Here is a 13617-nt window from a genome sequence, read left to right as displayed (position 1 = left end):
CCACAGCACAGCACTAAGTGAAGCTTCAACTGTGTGCTTCACTGCCTGCTCTGCTGGATGGCTCAGCTCTTTGACTTTCATTCCCAGGCCCCTGGCACCCTCCTGGCACAGAGTGGGCATCCAATAAGCATGCCATGAGTGAGGGCCATCAGAGTGAACTCAGTGTTCTGAAGTCAGCTGTCTCCTGGATTGCCCCTGCACGCCCCTCATGGCCACCAGTGGCTGCCACCCAGTAGATGGCTGGTAACAGATGCTTAACTGACTGCAGAGAGCCTCACAGGAAGCTGCAGCCTAGCTCATCACTGGTATCTTAGAAGGTGCCAGTCAGATCTCATTGGCTAAACAAAAATCACCCTGACTCCCTACCTGAAATTCTACCATCAAAGAGTCACTTCTTTGAAGCTTGCTAGTTTTCAAGAACAGTCTATCAAAATGCAAACGGCCCTGAAATAAGAGCAGACCTTAAGTGGTTTTCAAATAAGAAGTTTCTTTCTCTAAATTGAGGTGGACAATAAATATGGAGAGGGATGGAGGTGGAGGAGGAGGAAAGCAAGGTGCCAAAAACTCGGCCAGCTGTCCTTGGCTGTTAGTGCCAAGGGCACACCTTACTGATAGAAGCATGTCTCCTGCTTCTTCTTGTACTTCATGGCTTCTTGGCATGACACCACGTGCAGAATTCAGTGCCTTTGCAGTGTGCTGCTTGCTCTTCCCCCTGACCCCATCCCCGCTTTTGATGACGCTCTCCAAGACACAATCAATCAAGCATCTTTTGTTCCCGTGGCCTTTTGAAGGCTTCCGGAGAGGAAATGAGAATGTTCTTTAAAGCCCAGTCCACAGGGAGCCAGCAAATCCAATCATGGTTCCCTGCCGGCCCCCACTGTGGCCTGGCTTTGTCTCAAGTCATGGAGCTGCTCTTTGTGGCACCCTGGCTTTGTGAGACCTGAGACTGGGTGCCACAGGTGGGCTTGGCTCTGGGCTCCTTGGCCAGAACTGTCCCTGGAAAGATGCTCAAGGATCTCCCAGCCCGTGTGGAAGGCCAGGGTGCCACATGAGATTTCCTTGCCCCAGAGAGTCCTCCAAGATGGCAAGAAGCTGCAGAGGAGGTGACAGGTTCAGGTGTCTCCTGGTCATGAGACTGGTAGCCAAGGTCACTACTGGGAGCCAGGTCCCCCACCCCACAGCTGATGACTGTGAAGCTGTAGGCCCCAAATTTAGGTTTGCACATGGAAGAGGCACTCTAGGGTTTCTCCTAAGCCTGCATCCCATAACTCTTTGTACAATGCCCGCCCCCAGCAAGTCCTTCCAATCAGTGGCCCACTGATGGGGACAGTCGGCCAAGTGAGCTCGCCAGGCAGGGGAGCCTCGTCGAGGTCCCAGGGATTGTAAGAGAGCCTGCAGTCAACCTCCTGTCCCACTCAGGAATCCTCTATAGCAGCAGTTCTCAACTGGGAGTGAATTTGCCACCAGGGGACATTTGGCAACGTCTGGAGACATTTTTGACTGTCTCCAAATTGTGCTAGCAGCAGCCAGTGGGTTGAGACCAGGGATGCTGGTAGAGATCCTATAGTGACCAGGACAGTCCCCACAACAGAGGATTATGCAGCCAGCATGTCCATGATGCCAAAGTTGAGAAACCCCGACCCAGAGTATTCTAGGCACTGTCATCCAGGCTCTGAGCAAATATCCTCTCAGGGATGGGGATGTCACTACCTTAGCCATAAAGAGCAGTGATGAGCACTGCATCTAAAGCCTGGTCACCCTCTCGCTGCAAACTGTGGGGAACTGACTCAGCTTCTCCACACCTCGGTATCTTTTCATGGAAAATGGAGCTAACAATTTGATGTTCCAGGATTGCTATGAATGAGTTCATGGTGAAAAACATCTAGTATTGCTCCCCACACACAGAAGGCACTTAAACCAAAGGAGGTACATCTAATACCAAGTTTTATATTTGTATTGGAGAACTGCACATCTCCAATACATGTGCATCAGACTGGCAAGCTCCAGGCCCCCTCCAGTTCTGCGTTCCAGGCTGGAAATGACCCAGGACTGTCTCTGCCACTTACCAGCTGGGAACCCAGACGGCAGGCTTAAAGTCTCCAGGCTGCAGTTGGTGTGTCTGCTGCAGTGTAGTGGACAGTGATACCATCTATTGCGTAGGACACGCGCCACAAGGCCACAGGCCTCCCCACCAGCCATGTCCGTCATCCCACACCACCCTGCCTGCTGGAAACTCCCTACTCCTGCTGGGAAGGGGAGCAAATGACACACCCGCACACTGCTGGAAAAACTCCCGCAGGTTCTGCCTTGAGCTGTGCTGAGCTTCTCTCTCCTTCCCTCCCTGTGTTCCTCCCTTCCTTCCTCCTTTCAAATTGGGCAAGGGTCCCTGCATTTCAGTGGGATGGTGGTCTCTGCTTCTCAGAAAGAAGGAGGGGAAGATGCCTGCTCCCAGGGCAGGGCAAGGCTCCCAGCCCCCAGCGGGAACTCAGCAAGTCGACCTTCCTTGTCTCAAGACATCTGCTCATCTGAATTCAAGGCGAGCCTGCCTTCCAGTTGAAGGGGGCGTGTTTGAGTGTGTGTGGCATGCCCGCCCATGTGCTCACGCCAGGCTTCCCTCTTACTGATAACTGCTAAGGGAGACCTGAGTAATAGATGCCTCTCTGAGAACTGAGAAACCCAAAGGTATTTATGTGCCATGAAAAAAACACAACCTGCTGTGCTGAATCCACATTCCTTCACCGTGCAGTGATGTCTACAGGGCTGAAGAGGAATGCAGGTGTTGTTTTCCTTCCCCATTTGCCTAAACACAAACACACCCGTGACACATACGTACACTCAAACACGCACTCACACACACAGACACTCTCTGAGCTGCCACAGCCCAGACCTGCACTCTCCTGGGCTGGGAAGGAGAACAAAGCCCACGGGTGCCACTCCTGACCCAGGGAGACAGGATGGTGGAGTGGTTAGGAGCCAAGCTGAGGGGGTCAGGCTGCCCTAAAGTCTGACCCCAGCCCTGTCTCTTAATCTGCTGTGTACCCTTGGGCAAGGTAATTAACTTTTCTGTGCCTCAGTTTCCCCCTGCAAATAGATAATGGGTGTGGTTTGCCTAGTACAGAGAAAGCCCTCAGTAAATGTCAACCATTGTGATGACTGAACCACAAAATCTAAATCCTCTTCCTGGGCAGGGATTAGGCCCAAACGCTCTGGGCAGTGGCTCCCATCTCTTGGGCCATGTTATAGGCAGATCCACCCCAGTTCTTTCTCCAAGTCAGGTGTGTGGACTTTGTGGCATCTTTGCTGTCAAGTACCAGCATGCTCAACACCTACAGCTTGCAAGCCTGTCCTAGGTGGCCTGTGAGGCCAAGAATGAGCTGCAGGAGGTCCTGGCCCTATTGCCCAGCACTGGCCAGGGGCTCACACACACCCTTGTGTAAGATCGATTGTCAGCAGGATTTCAAAGGTCACAGCCTGTCTTAGGAGACAATGGGACCTGCTGGTTTTCTAGATGGACCTTGAAAAAACAGTTCAACCCCCCTAAGCCACAGTTTCCTCATCTGTAAAATGGAATGATGATAATGCTGACTTCATAGGGTCAAGAGATGCCCATCTGTCTGTCTGTAAAGGTTCCACGTGAGCCAATATGCATCAGTACTCTGGGCAGTGTGGACTCATGACAGGGCACAGCAATTACCTTGGTTTTTATTTTACATGAGAAGGGTGTGGGTATATAGGGAGAGAAAGTTTACGCTCTTCCTTCCTTGTGCTGCCCTGAGAGCCTGGCTCCTGGGACAGCCATGCTGGGGCCTCTTAACCCAAATTTTCCACTGTCCGATTTCCCCTGAAGCATCCCCAATCCCATCTGCCGGGCAAGGCTGGTGCCCAAGTAACCAAATCAACCCAGGGTTACCCCTTTCTCTGGTTCAACCCAGCACTTCCACTGGCAAAGCCTCTTGTATTTGCAAGCCAACCTGGTGGCTTCCCTGTCGCAGCTTCAGGAACAAGAGGCCATGGGTGTGCTGAGTTTTCCAGCACTTACCTGGCCGTGTGGAAGCTCTCTGTGCCCTGCCTACCTGGACAGGTCCCCAGACTGCCGTCCGTCCCCTGAGCACAGACAGCCAGACAAATGCTAAGGTAACTTCACCCCGTCTCATCCCACCAGTCACATGTGGAATCTGAAGCTCCTGCCTGCCTGCCATTCAGATGCCCCAGAACTCAGGCACAGCACCTGCCCGCACCATTCACACACCCTGTCACACAGTCCTGGGCCACATCACCTGCCCTGGGAACCTGGCAGGTAACCCACCGTGCTCCCTAATTGTTTTCTCTGGCTGTGTGTGGGTGATGGCATGCACTGCAGGGACTGAATCAGGACTGATGATGGGGGCATTTTGAGTCACAGGAAAAGAGGGACGCTGTGAGGAGCTAGCCTCGAGGTGAGATACAAAGGAAGAGGAGGAGGAGTGGGCCAGGAAGCCCAGGGATGCCAAGGAATCGGGCATCTCACAACACAGGGCAGAGAGTTAGGAGCAGGGAGGTCAGGACAACCCCGCCAGCCCCCACTTCCTTGGCCATCAGCTATGGGGACTGCAAGGCTTCAGCAGCAGAACTCATCAGTTAGGTGGCAGCAGCTCTGTTTACAGTTCCAAACAAAACAGGTCCTGCCCATCACAACCATGCCGAGCCAGCTGCATGCTGCCAACCCCATTTTTCGACGCCAGCACAGCTGGGCTCAGCCGGGTGAGGGCTGCCTCCTCCTCATGGTCCCCCAGCAACTTCTATAACCCAGTGAGTCTCCATGCTCCCACCCTGACCACACTGGGCTCTGCATCCCAGCCCGGGCTCCAGTGGCCCAAGTCCACACTCCAGATGCAAGACCTCAAGGGCCAAGTCTCAGGTAACAGAGACCCTGGGCCACTCATCACTGTCCCCCCAAACAGGGAGCTCCCCAGAGGCAATGTCTGGCGAGACACCCCAAACTTTCCTCCAGCCGCTGCTGCACCTCCCTGCCTCTCTCCTCCCTGCCTCACTCCTCCCCAGGCTGTGTGAACACCCATGTCAGGTCTGCATATCCACACGGGCTCCCAGCCCCTAAGCCTGCAGCCCAAGGCTTGGGCAAAGGGCACTGGAAACAGGAACTGGTGCCACCACCTCCCCGTCCCTCATCTTGTTCAGACACGCTTCACCCCCACACACACATACTCCATCTCCCACACTCACTCATACACAGCTTCTCACAGGTCTCCTTGGACTTACAGGAACTCACACTCTCACCCTCAGGCACACATGTAGACTCAAACTCACACAGTATACACACGCTGACATACACTGTCTCATGCTTACACACACCTGTACACTATCACACACATGCATCGTCATATGTTCCCATAAAGACACACTCTCGTTCACATTCACATTCACCCACTCACACATCATACACACACACACAATCAGCTGCACAGGCTCAAAAAGCTGTGCACCTGCTCACACACGTGTACACACAGCTCCACGGATGGCACTGCCCCCGTGTCAGGTGCCCACCTCTCACTGCTGGGGAGGTGGCAGGTGGGTCCTTCTGGAGACAGGAGCTCCCAGCTGTGAGAGGAGGGAGTTTGCAGGTGGGAGAGGCCCTGGCCCAGGGCTCCCCACGCAGTCCCCCGGGCCCCTTGCCCACTGCACTCACAGGCTGGCTCAGAGGTGGTCCCCCGCTCAATGGAGCCTTCCCTCAAGCCCCCACTCAGCCTCTGGCTCCTCTTGGGAGAATGCCGGCTAGGATGCCACTGCCCTGGCTCAGCCCCAGGCCTCCACAACCCCCACCCAGTTGCTTTCTCTGCCTTCACAGCCTCACAAGGAGAGCTAGACTGGAGAACCAGAGCCCAGGGATAGTCCAGCGTCCTGGGTCTTGGAGAGGACCCCCTGCATCCCACCCTCCTAATGCCATGACCCCAGCTTCACAGAATAGGATCTGGGTGCAAAGGCTGGGAAATAGCTGACAGTGTGCCCCCCACCAGAGGAAAGAAAGGTCTTGGGCAAGACTGCCAATTCCCCTGCCAATGGAGGCATGCAGCAGGCCTGGGGCAATAGGGTCTGGTAAGGACTATGGCAAACTGGAGCACACAGGCCCTGTCAAAAGCAGGCAGCTGCTGCTCCCCTCTAGCCAGCTCTTCCCACATAAGGATGAGGGCCCAGGCTCATTGTGGTGCCCCAAACCAAACAGACCCCACCCCACCACCCAGGCAAATGTGTCTAGGGCAAGGGAGGGGCTCGAGGCTAAGGGAGGGCTAGGAGTCTATTGGGAACCCAGAATAAAAATACATGCCACAGAGCCACCAACACGACAGAGCAAGCGAGCCAGCCAGACACAGCACACCCTGGGCCTAGCTCATAACCAGGAAGCCCAGAGCCTTCCCGGCCTCCCCTTGGAAGCCAACAGACTGGAAGGAGTCAGGCATGGAGTCACACAGAGCTGGACTCCAAAGCTAATAGAGCCTCTCACAACTGGTGCAACCCAACCTCTCTGAGCCTCAGTTTCCCATCTAGAAAGCGGGAGCACATGATTTGTGTGGGGAAGATGAAATGTGTCAGTACGCATCAAGGCCCAGCCCAGAAGGTGCTCAATGGCATTGCCTCCCGCCATCCCATCCCTCACCTGCCCAGGCACCTGATAGGGGTGGCCCAGTCTCAGGAGCTTCCCTCCCTGGAAAAACAGCATCCAGTTCAGAGGGCTAGCTGGGGCCCTGCCTGGCTGATGGGATCATCCTAGCCCCTGGCAGGCTAAGCCCAGGAAAGGGGATTTGTGCCAGCCACAGCGAGAGCATTAGAGGAGGCCTGGGAATGGGAGCCCAGGGGAAGCCCGGGTTTGCCACTCCTTGGTTGGAAAGCCTCCTGCCCATCCCCTGTGCCCCTGTATGACATGGCATATGGGGTCTGCCAGCCTCACATTCCCCCAGAGGAAGGCTCCACTTCCCACCTTACAGGTGAGGAGGATCTGAAGGATGCCCACCTTCATACTCCAAACCCAAGTCCACAGGGCGTTCCAGACCCCAAGCTCTCTCCAGTGCTTTACTCTCCTGCCTTGGAGGATCAGGATTTTTAACTAGAAAGGCCATTCCCTAAGCAAGCAAACCAGGGGCCCTTAATTACTCTGGGGGATACTCTCGCTAGTGAGAACCCTTCAGCACTCTGCTGAGAGGTGCATGGGGGAGCAAAATGCCTTCACCCCGAGGCAGGCACTGGGGATGGGGGGGCTCTTCCAAATGCCTGGGAAGGGCATCTCGCCATCTCGCCACATCCGCAGCACTAGCATGCTGTTCGCAACAGAAGCCATCCAGCAGCACACGTGAGACCACCACCGACGACCCCTGATGGACACCACTGAACAGCACCGGGAGAGGTGAGGCTACATAAATAACACACGCATCACGAAGCGTAATTATTAAATGTTGTCATTTCGGAAGAAAATTAATTAGGAATAGCTGTAGCTGTCTTGTGTCTGCTTAAGCAGCGTGCATCTCAATTAAAATTTAATTGCCACAGCTTCAATCACAGCAGGTTAAATGGCTTGAAATGCTGAGCAGGCCCATAGCTGCACAAAGCTTAAATTAGTGTGGAGTGGAGGAGCTGTCACAGAAGGAGAGGTGACAGGCAGGAGAGGGGGCAGGACAGCAAGGTCCCAGCATACCTACATCCCTATACTAACCAGTCCTGGCAAGTAGTAGCATTTCCAAGTATAGAGACGGACATGGAGGATGGTTCCTGGACCACCCACACAGACTAGCTCTTGAGAAAAGAGATTTGAAGGCTGGCATGAGTCTGGTAGGCTCTCAAGGGAGCCTGGGTTTTGGGCAGGGGGGTACATCACAGAATAGGATCTGGGGTGCAAAGACTGGGAAACAGCTGACAGTGTGCCCCCCACCAGAGGAAGCAAAGGTCTTGGGCAAGGACTGCCAATTTCCTGCCAATGGAGTCATGCAGCAGGGCCTGCAGGCCTGGGGCAATAGGGAGTGGTGAGGACTGTGGCAAACTGGAGCACACAGGCCCTGTCAAAAGCAGGCAGCTGCTGCTCCCCTCTAGCCAGCTCTTCCCACATAAGGATGAGGGCCCAGTAAACCAAACCCTCCATTTTCCCGAATTTTAAAACAGCCTGGTGGTAGCCAGGCCATGGGTTATCAATTCTCCACTTCCCGTCTAGGAATTTGTGCAAATAAATACAATCAAAAAGCCATCATCTTAGATAGCAGATTAGAGGCTGCCAGGGCAGGGGGGTGACTGCTAATGGGTATTGGGTTTTTGAGGGGTGATACGCAAATGTTTGGAACATTTAGATAGTGGTGATAGGGGTTAGATAGAGGTGGTGGTTGTGTACAGCTTTGTTAATATTCTACAAACCACTTAATTGTATACTTCGAGAAGGTGAAATTTATGGTATGTGAATTTCATCTCAATAAAGCCATTATTTACCAAAAAAAAAGCAGGGAGGGGGTGCAGTCTTTACCTCAAATGCACCCACAGCTACCAGATTTCCCAGCAGAGCATCTTTCGATTATACTTGTCATCAGGAAACGAAGAACCCAGTTCAGCCAGGCTCTGGGCTGAGATCTGGACAGACAGCAGGCAGCTGTATCCACATTGCCTCTGACACAGTTCTAAATCCTCACATCCTATCAGGGTGTCTGCTCTTCACCTTGAAATTGGGCTGCTTGTAAGTAAAGGGTGGTGGATGATAGGAGGGAGGGAAGAAAGGAGGGAGGAAGCCAGTGAGGGAGGGAGGGAGGGGGAAGGGAGGGAGGGGGGGAGAAAGGGAAGGAAGGAAGGGAGGGAGGGAGGGAAGGAGGGAGGAAGGGGAGAGAGGGAGGGAAGGAAGAAGGGAAGGAGGGAGGGAGGGAAGGAAGGAAGGAAGGAGGGAGGGAGGGAGAGAGGGAGGAAGGGAGGGAAGAAGAAAAGGAAGAGGGAAGGAGGGAGAGAGGGAGGGAGGGAGGGAGGGAAGGAAGGAAGGAAGGAAGGAAGGAAGGAAGGAAGGAAGGAAGGAAGGAAGGAAGGAAGGAAGGAGGGAGAGAGGGAGGGAGGGAGGGAGGGAGGGAAGGAGGAAGGGGAAAGGGGGAAGAAGTCCCCATGGCCAGGAGGCCCAATCCAGCAAGCTCCTAATGAGCTTCCAACCACCCAAGCATCTCCCCTCCATGAAGGGGCCTGGCTGAACTCATCATCCTGCCCCACTTTGAGCCCCAAGGCCGTGCCACCTGCCTCCTGCTGGCCCAATCACTTCCCTCACCCCACAGCCAACTGGGGGCTACCTGAAGGCAGCTACTGTGCTGCCACTGTGCCCAAGCCACACAGCAGACAGGCAGGGCCTCTCATCCCTCTTCAGCACCAACCAATCCCTGGCCTGGCACAGCTGGCAGCCACAAACAGCAGTGGGGCTGGCATGGCATCCAGAAGCAGGGACAAGGGCCACATCACATGTCAGGCTGATGCCTGAATGAGGAGCCCCCAGTGCTTTCCCATCCCTGCCTGTGCTGTCACGGCAGGTGACAGGATGTCACACAGAATGTGCAGGATTCTTCCCCCACATGCTGCAGGGCTGGCCTTTCCTCTTTCAGAAAAGCAGAGCCTCAGAATGCCATCACCACCAGGAATAGGGACCGACCTCCTACCTGGTCCTGATGATATAGGCCTGTGGTCTAAGACGAGTTCCTTCTCCCCTTTCTCCCCAAAAGACTTACGCAGAGCTTAACAAACTTCTCACTCTGACCCACTTGCTACATCTACTCCACAGAGACCTCAAAAGAGCTGTCACCACAAAGTTGTTCGTCACAGGAAAACATACTGTCAAAATAGTGGAAACAACTCCAAATGACCCAAAATAAGGGGCTGGTTAAGCAATCACAGCATGTCCACACAATGGGACACAATTAGTCATTGAAAGCAATATGTACACATTGATATAATAACATGGGAAGAGCTTATGCTAAAACATCAAGAACCCCAGGTGCGAAGTTGCAAACCCAGGAGGCTGTCCTGACAGTGGCCGAATGCTGGAGAAGCGGCCCCGGAAGGAAATGTGCCTCTCACCGGCACAGCTGCTGAAGAACAGCATGGTCAATGGTTTTTTTCTTCTTCAGCTATGTTTTCCTGAACTTATATACTCTAAGGCCGGGCCTGGTGGCTCATGCCTGTAATCCCAGCACTTTGGGAGGCCGAGGCGGGTGGATCTCAAGGTCAGGAGTTTGATACCAGCCTGGCCAACACAGAGAAACCCCATCTCTACTAAAAACACAAAAATGAGCTGGGTGTGGTAGGGGGGCGCCTGTAATCCCAGCTACTCAGGAGGCTGAGGCAGGAGAATGGCTTGAACCCAGGAGGTTACAGGGAGACAAGATCATGCCATTGCATTCCAGCCTGGGGATTAGAGTGAGACTCCATCTCAAAAAACAAAAAAAGAAAGAAATATACTCTAAAACATTTGTCCAGAAGATATTCATTCTGCCTTCCCCAGCAAGGGCCAAATGTCAGGTAAGCAGAGCTGGGAGCCTCTGGGCCCATGGCCAGGCCCGAAGGGCTCAGCAGGGCTTCTTCCTACCACGCAGCCAGGATTGGGCAGCCGGGGTGCTCCTGGGGGCTCTGAGTTAAAATATTCCCTCTGCCGGATGGTGTCGGTATGCACCAGCCCCTATGGAGAGCAAAAAAAGTGTGCTCCATGACCTCTGGAGGCTTGCCAAGTGCAAACAAACCTAAAGACCAATAGTGACTTGCAGAACAGGGTGCTGAGTCTTGGAGAGCTGGAAAGGAGGAGGGAAGGCTCCTCAGAGGAAGGAGACCTCGAAGGTTATCCAAGAATTTGAATGGCATCCTGTCTTGAGGTTCATGCAGAACTAGCTCTATCCAGCCTCTCCTGGTCCAAGGCAGGCATTGCTAATCAATCACAGTGCTTTTCCCAGCAGCCCCTGGGGTCCTCATTCAGGGCCCCAGGCAATCTCTACCAATCAAACTGCCCTAGCACAGAGACAAAACCCACCCTCCATCACCCTGCATCACCCTCCATCTGTGCATGTTGGGCAATCAGAGTCTAAGCCAGAGAGTGGCATGACCACATAGCATTTGACAGGGGTCACTCCAAAAACAAGGGTGGCCTGGCAGCAGGGAGGCCAGTCAGGAGACAGTTATAAAAATCCAAGCACTGGAGGCATAATATGACTGTACAGTCTGCCAGCACAGTGGGCATCTGCAATGGAGGAAGGGGAGGAGGATCATACCACCTACTTGGTTGCTGGGTTCCACGCCCCTTCTAACTGTGCATAGTTCTGCAAGCCCAGTGGCCCTCTGGAAGGCAGAACACTCCATGCTTGGCTGAGCATCTGAATGCTGCTACCCACAGCCCCTGTGGCCACAAGGTCCGCCTCAGTCAGCCTAAGGCTGGGACAGGCAGAAGGCCCCTCAGGACAGTTCTGGGCTCCAGCCCAATGACTCAAAGCCTCCCGACCGGAACAGCAGTCAGAGCCACACTAAGTCACGCTACTCTCCCGGAGTGCTGGCTTTCAACAGCATATGTCCTGTCTTCACGGGAGATGGCAAAAGTCTTTGAGAAGGAAAAGACCTTAGATCGATCCCTTAGAATCAAGAACTCTAAGTTGTAAGGAAGGATGCTTGGAAAACAGTCAGCCTCACCAGTCATTCTACAGATACGGAGACTGAGGCTCAGAAACATGAAGCCATTTGCCCAAGGTCGCAGAGCTGGTGAGGGGCAAGGCAAGTGTCTGCCCTAATCGCACAGCATAGCTCTCATTTCCTGGGCCCAGAAGAGTGCTGAACCCAAGCAGCAAGTGCTGGACCCCTGCTGATTGGCTAAGTGACACACGGAAGCATCCTCCCTGAGCTGCTGCCACCACCCTCTGTGCCAGCCCACCTCCTCATACAGAGCACAGTGGAGAGGGCTGAGATCCTGCAAAGCCAGGACACACGCGGAGCCCACCAATGTACCCCAGGATGGGATCCGTGGCTGCCTTTCCGGTTCACTCTGGCAGGCTTTCCAAAAGTCTCTGATTCACTGCCACAGAGCCACATGAAGCCAGGCAAAATGCAGATTCCTGGTGAGTCTGGGCCTGGGCAAGTAGGGCAAAGATGGATGTTGTAACCAGGCTCTGAGCTCAAGAGTTAACTTAGTCTCGGCAGATAGGAGTCTAAGGGCATGGATGGTGTGGTGGGCATGCAGAGAAGGCCCCTTCCCCCAGGTCCCAGCAGCCTGTAAGGCAGGTGGTCAGCACTGATGGCTGAGCCCAACAATGATCATTATACTTGGAGAACACGCTCCAGGCACCTGACACACTACTGGGCACTTTCCACTGGTGACCATCCCTGAGCTGCACAATATTCTGTGCTACCAGCTTAACTGACAATGAGGAAACTGAGGGTCTCTGAGGGTCACTGCCTTTTCCAAGACCTCAGAGCAGGAAAGAGGCAAGCCAGAAACTGCACCCATGTCCCACCTCACATCATTCCTGGCTATCAGGAAGCGGGCAGCCTGAAGCTGTCGTCCTCCAGCACAGGCAGCCCAAATCCCAAATACAGAGCACCTTCCCTGGTGTGTCGTCCAGTCACCAGCAACAGCTCCTGGGTGCCTTGATGGCTGCATCAGACACAAGCGGGGACACACCCAATGCTGCTCCCACTCTCAGTGCACTCCTGGTCAAACTGGGAAGATAGACAGCTATACCACCGTGGATCCTGAAGCTGGGCCCAGCGCTCGGGGACCCACCACAGGGCAAGGAAGGGGAGGAGATGGAGGCAGACGAGGCATTCCAGCAAGAGACAGCCAGGCAAGGCCTGGTCAGGAAGAGGCTGGGTGGAGGGATGGAAAGCCAGCCATCAAGAACAGTGCATGTGTTTGTGTTTGTGTTTGGAGCCGGGTGCTGGGAACATGGAAGCCTCATATGGGGCCACTGAGGTATTCAATTCTAGGAGCCACCAAACTATATTCTATGTGATTTGGACCCCTGAATACAATCCAAAACAATGAGTGTTACCAAAGAATGGGGCCAGGAGAACTGAGCACCAGGTTTCCTTTCAGTCCACATGACCCAGGCAGCCCCCTCCTTCTGCAGGGCCAAAATGAGGGGACAGGAGGCAGCAAGCACCTAGTTGTCAGCCAGGACCTGTCCAGCCATGCAGCCTTCTAGAGGCTGTGCCCACACATGCACACATGCACGGGCACACACACAGTGTTTGTACACTCAAACTTCCACACACTTAAAGCCCATGCACAACCAGACACACATTCCCAACACACTCACAGGCAGAGCCACACACTCCCAAACACATGCACACTCAGAAATGCACTCACATACAGATGCAAACACGTGTGCACACAAGCAGTAACACAGACCCACCCTACATTCACAAATGCACCCACACACTCTCTCACACAGCCGCACAGCACGTGTGTACACGTGTGCACACACACACATGTACCGCAGGGGCAAGCCTCTGAGCTTGCCTTCTGTAAGTTATTTCCTAGAAGGATCTAGTGTTAAACCCTCATTGTCACCTATGGTGGGCATGGACAATCCCCCAGCAGCTGGGAGGGCTTGGCCAGGTCTCTGGGGCCTGGAGATGTCTTTGTGCAGC

The 13617-nt window shown here is 54.0% G+C and overlaps 1 protein-coding gene across 2 annotated transcripts in view; it reads right to left on the bottom strand.

Annotated features, from left to right (window-relative positions):
* Positions 1-13617, bottom strand: part of GLI2 (GLI family zinc finger 2) — a 252688-nt gene that overhangs the window by 206965 nt on the left and 32106 nt on the right. The gene's annotated exons all lie outside the window — the stretch shown is intronic.

Source organism: Callithrix jacchus, chromosome 6 (genome assembly GCF_049354715.1).
Source record: "Callithrix jacchus isolate 240 chromosome 6, calJac240_pri, whole genome shotgun sequence".
Lineage (NCBI taxonomy): Eukaryota > Metazoa > Chordata > Mammalia > Primates > Cebidae > Callithrix > Callithrix jacchus.
The sequence above is the reverse complement of the archived record's forward strand: the minus strand, read 5'-3'. Positions and strand labels throughout refer to the sequence as shown.